Here is a 15670-nt window from a genome sequence, read left to right as displayed (position 1 = left end):
CTGATGCGGGACTCGATCCTGGTACTCCAGGATCACGCCCTGAGCCAAAAGCAAACATTCAACTGCTGAGCCATCCAGGCATCCCTGTATTGCTCAAATTGTAAAAAAAGAAGTTGAGATATAATTCACACATCATAGAGTTCACTGTTTAAAAAAATGTGTGGTTCAGGAAAACAAATGGAAGTTTCTCAAAAAAATTAAATGTGGAATTACCATATGATCCAGAATTCCTGCCTCTGAGTATATATCTCAGACTACTGAAAGTAGGGACTTAAACAGATATCTGTAAAAAGTTGTTCATAACAGCATTATTCATAATAGTCAAGATGTGGAAACAACCCAAATGTCCACTGATGGATGACAGGATAAACAAAATGTGGTATAGCCACACAATGGAATATTGTTCAGCCTTAAAAAGGGAGGAAATTCTGACACTTGCTACAACATGGGTGAACCTTGAAGACATCATGTTAAGTGGGATAAACCAGATACAAAAGGACAAATATTGTATGATTGCAATCATACAAGGTCAAATACCTAGAATGGTCAAATTCATAGAGCTAGAAAGGTAAAATGGTGGTTCCTAGGGGCAACTTTTAAGAACCAGGAGCTTTTTACCAACAAAGTCTGAATTTCTTGTGTTTCTTAAAAAACTAGAAGACCTGGGCTTAGTGGGTCAATGTTCCCATGGGAGACAAGGGGCTGGAGGCCAGTAGTGATTATTGCCTTTAGCCAGAACACTTGCTCTGTGGTTTACCATAGTCCTCACTACTCCCTATTGTGAACCCTGCTTGCTTCACATGTTTATATCACCTGTGGGCATCTGAGTTTGCAACACCTGGTTTGACCCAAGTATTGGCAATAGTAGACTGCTGAGTTTCAGAGGCTGGAAGCATGAAGACCACTTGAGGTATTGTTGAATAGTTCAAGGCTTGGACTTGGGTTGAGGCTGTGGGGGTGGAGAGGAAAAGGTAGACATGAAGGAGATTCCAATTGTGATAAGTCATTATCTGGAAACCAATAGACCAGAGTGGTCACAGGATGAGCCCAAGGTCATTTAAGCTTTGGAGCCTGGATAGGGAGAGTGATAAGGGTTTGCGGGGATAAGGCATTGGAAGGCAGGGAAACTGGAAGAGTGTGAGGGAACATGGCATTGGGACCTAATCCTAATTCTCCATCCCTACCCCAAAGAAAACCCCTTCCAAGGCTACGCTAGCTTTGTTCATTTCTGAGAGCTGTACAGTTAGGCTCAGCAGGATTCCTTCATGTTCTCCTCAGGTGTCCTGGACCTTTGCAAATGCTTAGGTCACCAAGAGTGATGCCAGGAATCTTAGACCTTTCCACAGCTTCAATTGTTGTGTTGCAACCCAGACAAGCCAGTCCTCTTCGAATTTCTTCTCTGCCATGTCCACCTGGGCAGATGCCAAGAGGCTCAGGTGTGGCTCGGGGGCTGAGTTTTGGCTCCTGTCCACAGCGCCACTCACTGCAGGTTTCCCTGCCAGCACTGCCTTACCATCCCTGGGAGCGGGTCCATTGCTTACAGTTGAGGGGATTTTCCTTCTGTTATTTCCTTCATTATTGCTTCTCTTCCATCTGTCCTTTTCACTCTTTCTAGAATTCCAAATGGGAGCTTATGGAGCCTCCAGGACTCATTCTGTATTTCTCTGCTCTTGTCTCATCATATTTATCTTTTCGTCCCTTTCTTCTGAGTTTGGGGGAAACTGCTCACACTGATCTTCCAAATGACTAATCTGGATTTTGGCAGTTTCCAATCCATTGTTTGGCCTCTACTACATTGAGATATTTGGATTATCATATTTGCTTTTCCTACTGAAAGCATTTTCTGATTTTGGAACTTTTATTTCATAGATACAATCTTTGTTTTGTTTAGTCTTGTTTTTGTTTTATGTTGGAACAGTCTTAGATTTACAATAAAGGTGCAAAGATATTACAGTGAGTTCCCATAGACCCTTCGCCCAGATTTCCCCAGTGTTAACATCTTGTGATGTGTTTCTGGATCTTATTGCATATATTTAAGAGAGATTTCCTAAAGGTTTCTCAAGTGCAGATGCAAGAAAACATTTGGAGAGATTCTGCAGAATTGGGATGTTGTTGTTTTTTTTACCACAAAATATTTTCTTACAGTAAATGATATTTCTTTATTTTCTTATTCTTTGAGAGATTTATGTTTGCCCAAGACTGAGATGGATTCTCTGAGCTATTGCAAGGGTCTCTCTCTGCTCAAATATTTCCCAAAGAGAGGCAGTCTAGTTGTGTGTGTGTGTGTGTGTGTGTGTGTGTGTGGTAGGGTGGAGGCATGTAAAGGGGTGCCCTCTCAGCTGGGTGGATCCTTCCCTATGTTCATATTAGTTTGACATTAGCTAAGACAACAGCCCTCATTCCTAATGGGCTCTGCTGCTCTAATGCCCCTCTGTGGCAATGGTCCCACTCGATTTGACCCACCACCCACACGTTCAGAATGTTTGGGTTAACTCTGCTTAGTTCGGGTCTCCCCAGATCCCAAGATAAAAATTTAAATGCAATTAGTTTATTGGAGGGGTGATAGCAGGACACATCTGACACAGGGAGTGAGGAGGTGAGCCAGGGAAGGAAAGGCATCCAGTACAAGGTGCATAATTAGGCAGGCTACCTCCAGGGCCACCTGTGGCTCATTCCCAGTAGGGAACTCTGGGAGCCAGTGGAGAGCATGTGCCTCAGATTTATCCTGTCTGAGAAGTGAGGGAGCTGGGGTATTTTTGCAAAGCCTACTTCCAGGGGCTTGCTACTTCTGGTTCACTTCACATAGAGTTGGCTCTGTGGTCAGAGAGAGTCCTCAGACAAAACATGACAGGTGCTGGCAGTTGGAAGTCAGGCTGGCATCCAGGGAAATAAGTGCTGATGTGAATCTGGGCCTGAGATTACCTGGGCTCTGTGCTTCCTCTACACTTCTTGCTGTCCCCAAGCCTCTCAAAAACTTATGATTTGCCCCTTGCCAAATGTCTCACATCTCACCTTTTTCTCTGGCCCCTCACTCTCTGAGCTTTCCTTTTTTTTTTTTTTTCTTTCTTCTTTTTATGGTGGGAGGATAAAGCCAGTACCCTGGTCTAGCAGAGATCTATACTGCCTGTTTTCTGGATGGGCTCTTTCCTTGCCTATTTTGAATTGTGAGTGGGCCAGTATTCTCCTCAATCTGGTGCCACCTACACTACATCCCATGGACATTCCATATGATTTTGGCTTGTTGAGAACACCCATCCTCGCTTTCTAACATGGAGATAGATTCTTCCCTTTGGTCAGATTTTTAGATTTCTTTATTCATTTCTAGGGATTTAAATTTGTAGGTTCAAATTGGCATCTCAAATTGCAAGTATGACTTATTCCCAAAAGGTCTTCTGAACACATTATCTTGGGGGCATTTGAACTTATGTGTATTTAATTTAATAACAGTTATAAAAAATGGCAGAAAGAAGCAGCTGCATTATTCACTTGGTTCAAAGACCATTTGTGTTTCCCCAACATTAACTTCCTGTACTTAAACTGACAAACCCCAGATAAATGCAATAATTTCTTCACATTTCACCACGATCAGCTCTTTACTTCTAACAGCAACAATTGCATTTCTCATTAACTTGTCCACTGCTGATCCTCGGAGTGTTTGAATCTTAAAAAAAAAATTGTAAGAAACTGTCACAGCTCCTGTAAGAGACTGAAGAAGTAAAGAAATAAGCTATTGTGGTTTTCTCTTGGAGAGAAGGATGCTTCTCGGGTCTGGAGCCAAAATTTCATCCTGTCTTCCTTCTCTGTCGTTGGTGCTAAATCTCACATAAGCTATTTGTAGTTGAGGTTGCTCAGGCGTGCGATGGGCAGAGTAGGGCGGCTTTCGTGGGAAGCTTGAGAGAAGATTGTGGGTTCTAGAAGGTCTGGAGTGCAAAGAGGGAAGCTGGGATTTAAAATCAAGAGTGTGGAATGACTTCATATGATTTCACATGACTTTAGCATCGTCGGTGAAGTTGTGGTCAGAAAGAGTGTTCGCCTAGTTTTATACCAGAGTGGAAAGTTGCCACTTTTTGAATGTTTTCAAAAGTGGCTGGCAGTTGGCCAAACCCATTTCCACTTCTTTCTGGGCACATAGCTAGGTCACGTTTCCCAACTTCTCTTGAAGGTGAGTGTGGCCCTGAAGCTTATTCTGGTTGATGGAATGTGGATGGAGTGATGGGTGTCACTTCCAGGACATGCCCATAGAAGCCTCCCAGCTGTGTCCTCCATACTCATTCCATTACTGCCATATGGGAAGCGTGGAGGTCTTGGAAGCTACATGATGAAGCTGGCCCCTCTCCACCAGAGAAAAGGAGCCTGGGTCCCTGAATCATCACTTGGAGGAGAGCCATCAGCCGATCCAAAACACCTCTTTAATCTTTATGTGAAGAGAAATAAATTTATATTGGGTCTGAGCTACTATGTATAAATATTTTACAGCAGTTAATATTATCTTGACTAATACACCCAGGGTCTGGAGGCAGGCCAGAGAGCACTAGGATTAGAGTCTTTGCTCTTCCTCTCAGTCTGAGTCTGCTTCTTGAGACATCCAAGCTGGGATAGTTGGTATGAGGAATGATCTGACAAAGCCTGTGTTAAGGTGGGACTTTGGAACCAGATCACCTGCTTCCCAGCTGGCAATGAGGATTGCATCCCTCATGGGAGGTCAGGTGCAGAGTGCTCCTGACATCAGTAGCAGGGGAAATGTAAAAAATTTCACCAGTGGTGACTTGGGATGCTTTGAGGACAGGGAAACACTGAGTGATACAAGGTATTGGTAATTTGAGAAGTGGGGGCACAAGGTCTCTATAAACTCAGAGGAATCAGACAGCTATTGCTAAGCTCAGTTGACACAGTGGAAAAAGATAAGGGAAGACTATGAGTGATTAACAGGCAATTGAAAATGAAGTATGAAAGCCAGAGGCCCTCGTCGGTAATAGGGGAAGGAGCTCTCATCTTCTGAAGGCTGAGGGCAGAGAAAGCCGAGGCCAGGCCCTGGACTTCATCTTGAGAGTAAAAGAAGATATATTTCCAACCTAGTTCCATCTACTAGGCTGTGGTGAGGGCCCTGGTTGGGGAAGAATAGGACCGTGGCACATGTGACAGAGACATTCAATTCGATGTATCCCTAATCTTGAGTCCCAGATTCCCTGAATCATCTGAGTGTGCGTAAGTGGCCACTAGCCCTTCCCCTGTGTCTGAAGGTGATGCAGAGGCCTCTCTCCTGCAAGGCCTCCTGCTTATCCAGGGATCTGCCCCTCCATCCTCTTGGCCAGAGGCCACACCAAGGTTAGATCTCAACAGGCCTGGTGAGGGGGGGAAAGGGGGAAATACTCCAAGGCCATTGAAGGACCTGGTTGCCTCCACCCCTAGTAGGCTCCACTAGTAGGAGACCTGCTAGTGCAACGTGGGACCGAGTGCTAGCAGGCTGGGTCCAGGGAGAGAACTGGGGACAAGCGGCTATCCAGTTGGGAGCACTCTCCTGGGACATGGGAGTTAGTGCCGTGGTGCGGGCCCTGAGAACTGTGAAAGCATGCTGCCAGTAGGGCTTCTAGAAGTATGAGAAAAGCCATGTGGGCTGTGGGAAGTGCTCTGCTTGCTGTCCAGATTCCCATGCAAGACTGAAAGCTTTCCTCCCCTACGGGTGCTGCTGGCTCTTAGCTGTCAGCTGTTGGTCCTCTGCAGAACTGCATGGGCTGGAAGGAGCCACTTGTCTCTAGGCCATGGCTCCTGACATGCGTACATGGAAGCCTGGCCCTCTTCCCTTGCTTGGGACAACTCTGAAGGGCCAACTTAGGGTGGAGTGCCCTGTCGAGTCAGCTGATGCTTTTGTCACTGGGCAGCTTCTTTTCTGCCCAATCCTGCTGCCTTCCACAGGGAGCGATCCCAGGAGCATTTGCTGGCCTCTGTCTGAGTCTGCTTCCTGGGGACTCAAACTGCTACAGCTTCTTGGGAAAGTCTCTTGGTGTAGGCTAACCTAATGTTTCTGGTATATCCAACATCTCTGCCCTTCCTCTAGTGCTGAAACAGATCTCTGGTGCGAGAGCCTTGCATGAAGAAAGACGTATCCTTAAACCCTGGAGAGATGTCCACACCTTGGAAGTCTCAAGGGGACCCAAATCAACCAAGGGAATGCCAGATTCATGTCCATTCTGGAGCCTATGCTCATTGAGTGGAAGGTTGCCAGAGGTGGTCTGAAGTCATGCTGATGCTGATCACAGACCTAATAATCCTCTATCCGTACGTCCATGCACCCACCTACGAATCCCTGCATCCATCTGTGTCTCTTCATTCTAAGCACACTTACTGGTGAGTGCTGTGCAGAAGGCTCAGTGCTCAGCACTGGGAATTAGGAGATGAGTAGGACTCAGAGCCTGTCCTCAAAGATCTCATTGTCAGGGGAGGAGACAGGCACAGTCACAGTGCCAAGGTGACATGATAAGGGTTATTCTGGGAGCCTGGAAGACAGAGGAATCACACTCTCTGTGTCTTCCCAGAGGAAGGGATGGCTGAACCTATCTCTGAAGGGTGAATAGGAGTTTTATAGGTTGGGAAATGGAAGGCCAGTGGTGCTTCTGCCAGAAATGGCACCTTCAAAGCCAAAGAAGAAAGATGGATTTCCTGGCAGGACATTAGGACATGGTAAGGCAGACAGGTTGCTGGAAGGGTGAGCAGGAGAGTATAAGGCTGAGCTGTTAGAATTTTATCCTGTGCAAAGTCGGGGCCAGAGCTGACTTTTGGAGGATGGGGCAAGGGAGTTCAACACAATATAAAGAATGGACAATGAGAAGTTGAGGACCAGGCTACTGGGGCTGGTGAGGTAAGGTATAGATGGGCAGGAAAGAGAGGAAAGACAAGGGATGTGTTCAGGGGACAGAACCTGACAGAGAGCTTGGTTATGCCACTCGTGCAGGTGAGAGAGAGGGTCAAGGCTGGGGTTCTTTTGGTTTCTTTCTTGGGAGTCCAAGGACATGATTACATGAGAAACAGGAGACAGTGAGGGTCTAACCCTTCTGGAAATACTGTTGTTTGTTCCTCTTGGAGGGGAGTGCACAATGGACCTCAGCACGCTCTGAACACTTTATGGGAGATGGGCCCTCTCACCTACCTTGTCTTAGCACCGTGCTTGTGTTTATGTGGCCCTACATAAAATTAGACATTTTGGATGTTCTGATCATGCTGTGCATCCACTTTAATGTCGCATCTTGTTTGAACCCAGTGTGGGACTGGTATTTTTCCTTCGTGAATTCCATTGTTAGATTTGGCCCACCACCCAACCTGGCAAGATCTTCCTAAAGCCTGATTCTGTCATTCAACGAGTGTGGGAGAAAATTAATCCTAGCAGTTCAAGGCTGAATCCGAGGATCTTGAGCAACTCTTCATCCCCTTTTAGAACAGCTTGACTGCTCAAGGTTGGGGTGGGTGGGGAGCACACAGGGGACCACTGAGGTAAATGTCTTGTTCTGTAACAATTCTGTGAAAAGTTGGATTTTTATGTGTGTGTGATATAGAATCAAAGCCTAACAGAAGACAGGGGGCAGGGGGAAGAGAAGAGGAAGAGAGAGAGGGGAAGAGAGAGAGGGGAAGAGAGAGAGAGAGAGGGGGAGGGAAGAGACAGAGACAGAGAGGAAGAGAGATGAAGCAGGTCAGGTAAGACGCCCAGCCCCCAATCAGTGTTCACTCATCATTTATCTCAAGTTCTGAGCAAAGATTCAGGTCAGTGGTCATTTTCCAGACCAGTTCTTGTTGCCTCAGCCTCCGTGGGGCCTGCTCTCCCTTCATTCGAGCCAACACTCACTGCTGTTTCCACCTTAGGGGCTCTGTGCCGGGCCTGGGGCTCCCAGGTGAATCCAGCCAGTGCCTGCCATTTCAGAGCTCCCAGGCAGGTGGGAGAGGCACCTGCTGAGTCAGAGCTCTGACTCTGCCACCCCCCTGCTATATTATGGGAGCCCAGCCCCCAGAGAAGTGGGGTCCAGGGAGAAGCTGGGCAGACCAGGCACTGACTTCCTGTGGACCTCTTGTATTTTGAGCCTCAGTTTCACCAGCAATGAAATGGAAATAATCTGTACTTCATATATGCAAGGGGATTAAACCAGATACTGGAGATGAGCAAGGGAGCACCCAGATGCATGTGTGCAGAGGATGGGGGTGGGCGGCGGGAGACAGGCCTGCCAGAGTCCTATCAACACAAGGGTTCTAGCAGCCCCTGGGGAGATGCGTTCCAGATCCACAAGTCTGGCTTGGAGGTAGTGGACAAAACCAGAGGGGAACTTCTGAGCCCAATACAGTATCTACCACTAAGCAGGTCCCTGGTCCTGCTTGGGTAGGCCCATGAGTCTCCGAAGCTTTCTGGAAAAGTTGCTCTACTAAGACCACCAGGAAATTTATGAGTCTGTAAGTTTCATGCCAACAGCTCCTACGAAGAAAGGAGATGATCCTTTCCACAGATGAAGCCCCCTCCCCATGTCAGATGCCCCACAGAGCCAGGTGGAGCCACAGAAGCTCTTGGCATGACTGTAGCCAGCCTGTAACCAGAAAAGGGGATTGGCAGAAATGGTGGGACAGCCAAGAGCATCCTCCAGGGATTCTTTTTTTTTTTTTTTTTTCTCCAGGGATTCTGGGAAAGGTTCTGGAGGAAGTCAAGATGTGTGGGGCTCTGCAGGGGCGTGGCCAGGGAGTCAGAGCAAGATGTGAGACTTGATGTTCTGTGGATCTTTTTGAGATCTGTGGATTTTTTTTAATTGTAATAAAATACATATAAACACGATCATTTTAAAGTGCAAATCGGTGGCGTTAAGTACATACACAATGTTGTACAACCATACCACTATCTAGTTCCAAAACATTTTCATCAGCTCAAATGGAAACCCCATTAGCAATCACTTCCCCCTCCCACCCCTAGCCCCTGGCAACCACTAATCTGCTTTCTGCCTTGATGGCTTTGCTTTTTCTGGACATTTCATATCAATGGAATCATGCATATATGGCCTTTGTCGGCTGGCTTCTTCCATTTGACATCATGTTTTTGAGGCTCATCCATGCTGTAGCATGAATCGGGACTCCGTTCCTCTTTGATCTCCTGCAGCACAGAGCCCTGTACACCAGACACCCAGATAAAAATCAATTCTACTCCTTTTCCGCTTTTCCAAATTTACATGCCCCTGTGGAGCTCCAGGTTCCTCTCAAAGTGAAGGGAAGTGCCCCTGGGCCAGAGCTGGCACCTAGTAGGTGCCCAGGAGTTATGAAGTTGTGCTGTACATGGAGGCCCGTGTGAAATTCCGGGGCTCTGGGCTGGCACTAGCCGCCAGCGCTGCCAGGGGGCAGCACGTTCCCATGCAGCCCGCGCTCCCAGAAGCTGCTGCTCAGGAAGCTGCCTGGCTCCCTGCACACTCACCGCATTTCCATCATGCATGTTTCAGATGTTCTGCTCCAGCCAAACAAATTGTCTGGGCTTAATTTCTGAGAAATCATTGTCAAGAATTGCTGAACCAGTTTAATTCTAAAGCACATATTTATACGGGGCTTCAGAATTCACATCCCTGCACACCATTGCAAATGGAAGAGAGAGAAAGTTTAATCAGGAATAAGATTAGGTCTGAGCAGGGAGGGTGGCGGGGGGGTAGCTAAAGCGGGAAGGCGTGGATTTAGTGAACATCACTTGGGCAGCCAGGGCTAAGGGTCGGGACTTTCCTGGGGCTTAGATCCATGGACAAGCTAGTTTGAAAAAATGATGTATAAGAGGAACCCACGGCTGTGTGTGTCATGAGACATCCAGAGCTTCAGGGTGAAGTGGCCTGTTTCATTCCTGCTGACTGGCCCCGGCCACCAGCAGATGCCAGCCTGCCACCTTCTCCAGCTGCTGCCCAATGGGGAACACCCTGTTTTGGTCTCCCCTGCCCTGCCCAGGTGGCTGCCCTCAGCTCAGGTTGAAGGGGGCAGATAGGGTTGGTCACATGGCAGGAGGCAGATGGAGCCTCTGCCCTAGAAGAAAGAAGTCAGGGAGATGCTTGCTAATAGAGGCTCCATGCCCCCACTGTACTGGCTCATCTCCCTCAGCTGCAGAAGGTCGGTGCGTGCAGCACATCCCCAGGGAGGTATCAGCACACCTTATAGTGAGGCCCGGGGGGACAGAGCCACTCTGCCCCAGATTCAGGATGGAGGGCACAGGATGAAGAGGAGGAAGGATTGGGTTTAGAAATAGCAGAGCTTCTAGCCAGACTCACTGTGTGATCTTGGCAAGTCTCTGCTCCTCCCTGGGCCTCAGTGTTCTCATCTGTAAAATGAGTGTGTTGGACCCATTCAGCTTCAGAGACAAACGTGACTGAGCAGCTTTTGTATGCCAGACCCTGTGCTAAGTACTCACACTTTCACGATGTTGTTGAACTTTTAAAACAGACCCCCAGGGAGGCATTAGGGTCCCTATTTTACAAATGAGGTAGTGAGGACTGAGAGAGAGATGTTAAGGAATGGTAGGAGCTGTGGGCCTCACATGGCCATCTGCGGTCCTGAGGCAGCCCGGCTCTGACCCCCAGGTCTCCAAGCATACACCATGTAGCCCCCCCCCCCCTCCAGGTATGTATCCTGCCCATAGGAACCACGGAATGAAGCAGATCTGGGCCATGAAGACCCGTGGGCACCATGACTTCAAAAGGGTCATCTCAGAAGGAAATCTTTACTACTGGTCACCTTTATTCACAGTGCCTGGTGCAAAGTTATCAAACTTTTAAGGAAAAGAAAGAATAAATCTACCTTGTACTCTTTGACACACAAGGCAGTAGAGCTTTAGGAACAGAGGCTTTTGGATTTAGAGAGGCCTCTGTGAAAATCTCAGCTCTGCCTCTGATGGGCAGTGTGGCCTTGAACAGATTGTCCAGCCTCTCTGTGCTTGAGCTTTCTCCTCTGTGAAACAGAGACGATAATAAATGATTTCACCACTTTATAGGAATTTGGTGGGATAGTGTCAGAAAACTGGTATTTTAAGGCACATATCACTGAGTGGGAAGTCAGGTTTGTACCTGATACACATTAAAATCGGTAACACTTGTAACAGCCTGTCTTGAAGACACCAGAACCTAAGTGCTGGGGATGGGTAGGTGGGGAGTTTGCAGTGCGTGTAATTCATTCTGGACTTTTCAAGGCATTGGTCAGAGGAATGAAGAGTGGGCTCCCTCGTTCTGCTCAGCAACCTTCAACTTTATTTATTAAGCCTGGCTTTGTGTTTAATCTTTCCTTTTGTGGCGACACAGCAAAACACCATAATTTTCTAATACTATACGGTGCCAACATCTTGGAGGATTTCAGGACAGATCCTAATAGCCAGCAATCTCTGCATTGTAACAGTCAGATGCAAGAATCCTTGAAAGGCATGCAGCTCTCTAAAGCTGAGAACTGAAGCAGTTTTTCTCTAAACATTTATTACAAATACAAGCATTATTTGTATTCAGCACAGACCAAAGAGAGGCTAAGCAGTTGGTCCTTTTTATTGCATTTGAAATCTGGCCTGATCTGGCAACCCTTTTTAGAATCACACACTGAATAAAGTTCCCAAGATGTGTGGGGAAGTGTGACAGTTTCTGTTTGTAGCATGGGTTTGTGGGGTGTGGGGGTGTCTGCCTGCATGGGCTAGGCACATGGGTCTCCAGGGAGCCAGCAGGCTGCAAGCATACCTCACTCTCAGTTGATATTGAAGGTGAGATTGAGAATAAGGATTGCTGCATGAATGTTTATTTTTCACCAAATTAAAAGGTCTCCAAGGTCAAATAAATACAACTGTCAGAAACTCAATTCCAAACAGCTTTTTTTTTTTTTTTTTTTAAGTGAATTGGTGGGCTCTTGGAGGTAGAAGTCCATGGTCTGGCTTCAGACATGACTTGATCTAGAGGAGTCTCAGGTTAGATTTCCTAGAAGCAGAGCTTGCAATGGAGATTCCTACGCATGGGATTTATTGAGGGAGTACTCTCAGGAAGAATGGCAAGGGAGTGAATCTATAGGCAAGACCTGAGCCAATGAAGAATGTGGAGTCTAGCTGCAGCTTGATCCTATGAAGAGTTCTAGAGTATGAATACCATCTCAGAATGGTCCCATTCTCAGGCAAGATGCTTGGCCTTTTATACTCCCCTTTTATATTAGCCAGGCATTGGCTCTGGGCGACCTCTGGAATGGGGAGCATAATAACCTCCTGAGAATTTCTAGGCAAAGTGAGCCTCTTTGGTTAAGGGCAATGCTATAAATAAAGATTCAAGTATGAGCTATTAGCAATTTTTGTCAACATCTACGATGGATGCACTGCTCTGGTAGAGGGGTTCTGACCAATAGACAATGACACAGGTCTTACCTCTCTCCCCATTTCTTTCTTTTTTTTTTTAAAGATTTTATTTATTTATTCATGAGAGAGACATAGGCAGAGGGAGGAGAAGCAGGCTCCATGCAAGGAGCCTGATGTGGGACTTGATCCCGGAACCCCTGGATCACACCCTGAACCGAAGGCAGAAGCTCAACCACTGAGCCACCCAGGCATCCCTCTCACCCCATTTCTAAGGTCTGCTTCTTGGCTCCATTCTCCAGTAGGGTGGGGACAAGATGATCACGGAAGACCTTAAGCTATGTCTTTCAGGGAGCTTATAAAGGAAAGAGGCCTGATCTCTGTTGATGTCAAACATTAAGTTTCCTGGACTAGCCCTGCATAATTTCTTGCTCACTCTCTGGTGGGAGTTGGCCGTAATTAACCTCACGGTAAGGCTCCCCACAGTGGGTTTATATTTCTAGAAGAGAGGGATGCTGAGTAGGGAAAAAATAGCAGTGGTCCAGAGCTGGGCTCTGAAATCCCACTTTAAGTCAGAAGGACATTTGAGATGGAGCGGACAGCATGTGCACAGCTGTAGGGTGTTACATGGTGCCACACATTTGGAGGAGTAGAGGTAGACTAGGTTGAAGGAAGGAGGCAGGTTGGGAGCCAGCAGATGGGGAGGACTGAGGTGAGTAGGTGGGCTCCATGGACTAATGGAGGAGTGTAAACTTTATCCTAAAAATTATGGGTTTGGTTTGAGGTCTTTCAGAGTCTCTACTGGAGTCTTCCTCTTAGGCTATTCTTCCCCCAGGGTCTGGTATCAAGCCACGAGTAAGGCTAGAGATTGTGGGCTCAAACCCAGCCAGTATTGATATCGGGGATTCATTCCAGGGGCACAATTCAAGAGCAGGGCTGCTGGGCAGTGATCACGTGAATTGGGGGGTTTGTGGGCATCACCTATGACATTTGAGGCCATCGTCCATTTTGAACATGATCCCAGTCCTGAGATGGGGTGGGAGGATGTTGACCAAGCCTGAGCAGCTGGTCCCAAATGGACTGGGATCAAAGGCAGCTTTGTCGTAAGGGGAATCTACTGATCTCTTCAGGGAAACTGAGGCAGGAACTCAGTTGTGAGTGTCAATAGCAGGGAGCAGTTGAAGATTACAGCTCTCCTCAGGGAACAAGTTCGGATTCCAATCCCCCTTCCATGGGAAGCCGAAGTTGCCAGGTGTCAAGAAGGGAGATACATTAGTTGAGCTTATTTGTGCTGCGATAACAAATGACCCTAATCACTCTAGTAACCTAATACAAGTGTTTTCTCCTTCTGGATACCCTGGTTCCTTCCACCTTGCGGCTCCACCATTCCCCAGCGTCAGCGACCAGGGGAAAAACCACATCTGTTTCTTAACTGCCTGCCCCAGTGAGAGGCACAAATCACTTTTGCTCATCCTCGATTGGGGAGAACTGGTCACATGACCTCACTTAACTGCAAGGGTAACTGGGAAATGTAGTTCCTGGCTGGGCTGTGCTCCTGAGAGAGACTCCAAACCATGGAAGGGGAGGTGCATTCTGATGAACAGCTGGCGGTCCCTGCCGTAGGGACCCAGCAGACACTCCATCCTCGGGAGGCCTCCATGAGTACGGCTGGCAGTGACATCGTGTCTTTGCTCTCCCCAGAAGCACCTGTCCCTGTTGCAAGTCAGCCCCTAAAATGGTCCGAATGGATTTGAACTTTTGCCAACCCAACAGTCTGTGGAATTGGACCAAGGAGATACGGACTCAGTGAAACATGGAGCCTTGCAAAGTACACAGGAAAAATAAACGAATGCATGAAATGGCAATTTCCTGAGTGGGACCTGGGTTCCGGGGAAAGCTTCTGAGCACACAGGGCTGGAGATAAAGCTGGTTTCTCTCCTGTAGCCTCTGTTTGTGCTTAGGCTGTGTTTGATCATCTCGATTTGTTTGGAATCAAGGACCTTCTCCACCCATTTATCCCTGGCCTTCTCCTGGATCTGCAATGAGAGTGTGTGTAAAGCTGAATTCATAGCCTGAGGACATTCTCTCAGCAGCTCCTTGTAATGATCTAAATATAGACACCTCACCTCCGGTGCAGAGCGAGGAGGAGAGAGACAGCTTTGCAGACTTGCTGCCGCATCCTCAGATTTGAGACCCGTACTTTGTGTGATCCTGCTGAGTCACAGGTCTTTTAGTACTGTTCCTCCATCTGTAAAATGGGAACAGCTGCTGTTTCCGGGACGAAAACAGGTAAGAAGTCCAAAGGATTTTTGCGAACTGTAAAGTGCTGCAGTAACATTAGGGTTTGAGGACAGGGTCCCTGGGGAGTACCAAACACAGGCTCTGGATCCAGGCTGTATGAATTCACGTCCCATTTCCGCCACTTCCTGTGACTTGGGCAAGTGACTGCACATCTCTGTACCCCAGTTTCTCATTTATACAATGAGTTAATAATAGTTTCTGTCTCATGAGGGTGTTGTGGGGTCAAGTGAGCTAACAGATGTAAAGATCTCAGCACCTTGCCTGGCCTATAGCTCCTGCTCAGTAAACACTGGTGCCTCTTGCTGCTGCACACATGCCTCTGATTTTCTGCTCACTGTCTTTCTCCTTTTGTTTCATCTGAGTGCAATGCCTCCCCCAACCCCATCTCTGTGGGTATGGTTCCTACCCACCCTTTTGAGGCTCAGCAACAATGCCTACTCCTCTGGGAATCCTGCCCTGATCCCAGAGTGACAGGAGGCACCGATCCAGGGAGTGCTGGTGCTTCCAGCAGTCCTGCAACAAGGCGAAACTGCCTGCTGTCACCATGAGACACTGTCCTTCGGTGTCTGAAATTCCTGCAAATCATTTATCTTCTAGGATGCTTGGGTACAAGTCTGCTCTCTCTTACTAGACAGGGAGATCTTCAAGGGCACGGTGGGTTAGTGGGAGATATGCTTGCTGCTATAACAAATAAGTCCCAATATTTTCGCAGTTGAACACATCCCAATTTTATTGTCCCAGACCAGCACAGGGCATCTCATAGGAGTGCCAAAATATGTTTTGAAGGAATGAAAAGAATGAACAAAGAAATGGCCACAAAGGTGTCCTTAGGAGAGAAGACCTTTTTCGAACTTTATAACAGCCATGGGAAAGATATTTGCTGAGCAACTCCCATGAGCTCAGAGTCAGGGGAGGGTGGGAATGAGGATGGAGGCCAAGAGGGTCCAGGCTCCCAGTCTAGCAAGGTGGTCGAGAGGAAAGAGGTCTGCCATGGGTCAGCTGGGTCACAGGCCTTAGCTTCTGTCATTCTTATTCATTCTGCAATCTTTAGAGGCTATAGCAGTCACTTTG

General features: G+C 47.5%; 1 long non-coding RNA gene across 1 annotated transcript in view; it reads left to right on the top strand.

Moving 5' to 3' along the window:
• Nucleotides 1-14859, top strand: part of LOC119877478 — a 51603-nt gene extending 36744 nt beyond the window's left edge. The window contains exons 3-4 of the long non-coding RNA XR_005377891.1: nt 6056-6345; nt 14000-14859. This is a non-coding gene — a long non-coding RNA (uncharacterized LOC119877478). The remainder of the gene's footprint in view (nt 1-6055; nt 6346-13999) is intronic.
• Nucleotides 14860-15670: the final 811 nt, after the last annotated feature.

Source organism: Canis lupus, chromosome 24 (assembly GCF_011100685.1).
Source record: "Canis lupus familiaris isolate Mischka breed German Shepherd chromosome 24, alternate assembly UU_Cfam_GSD_1.0, whole genome shotgun sequence".
Classification (NCBI taxonomy): domain Eukaryota; kingdom Metazoa; phylum Chordata; class Mammalia; order Carnivora; family Canidae; genus Canis; species Canis lupus.
This window is presented reverse-complemented; position numbering and strand designations above follow the sequence as displayed.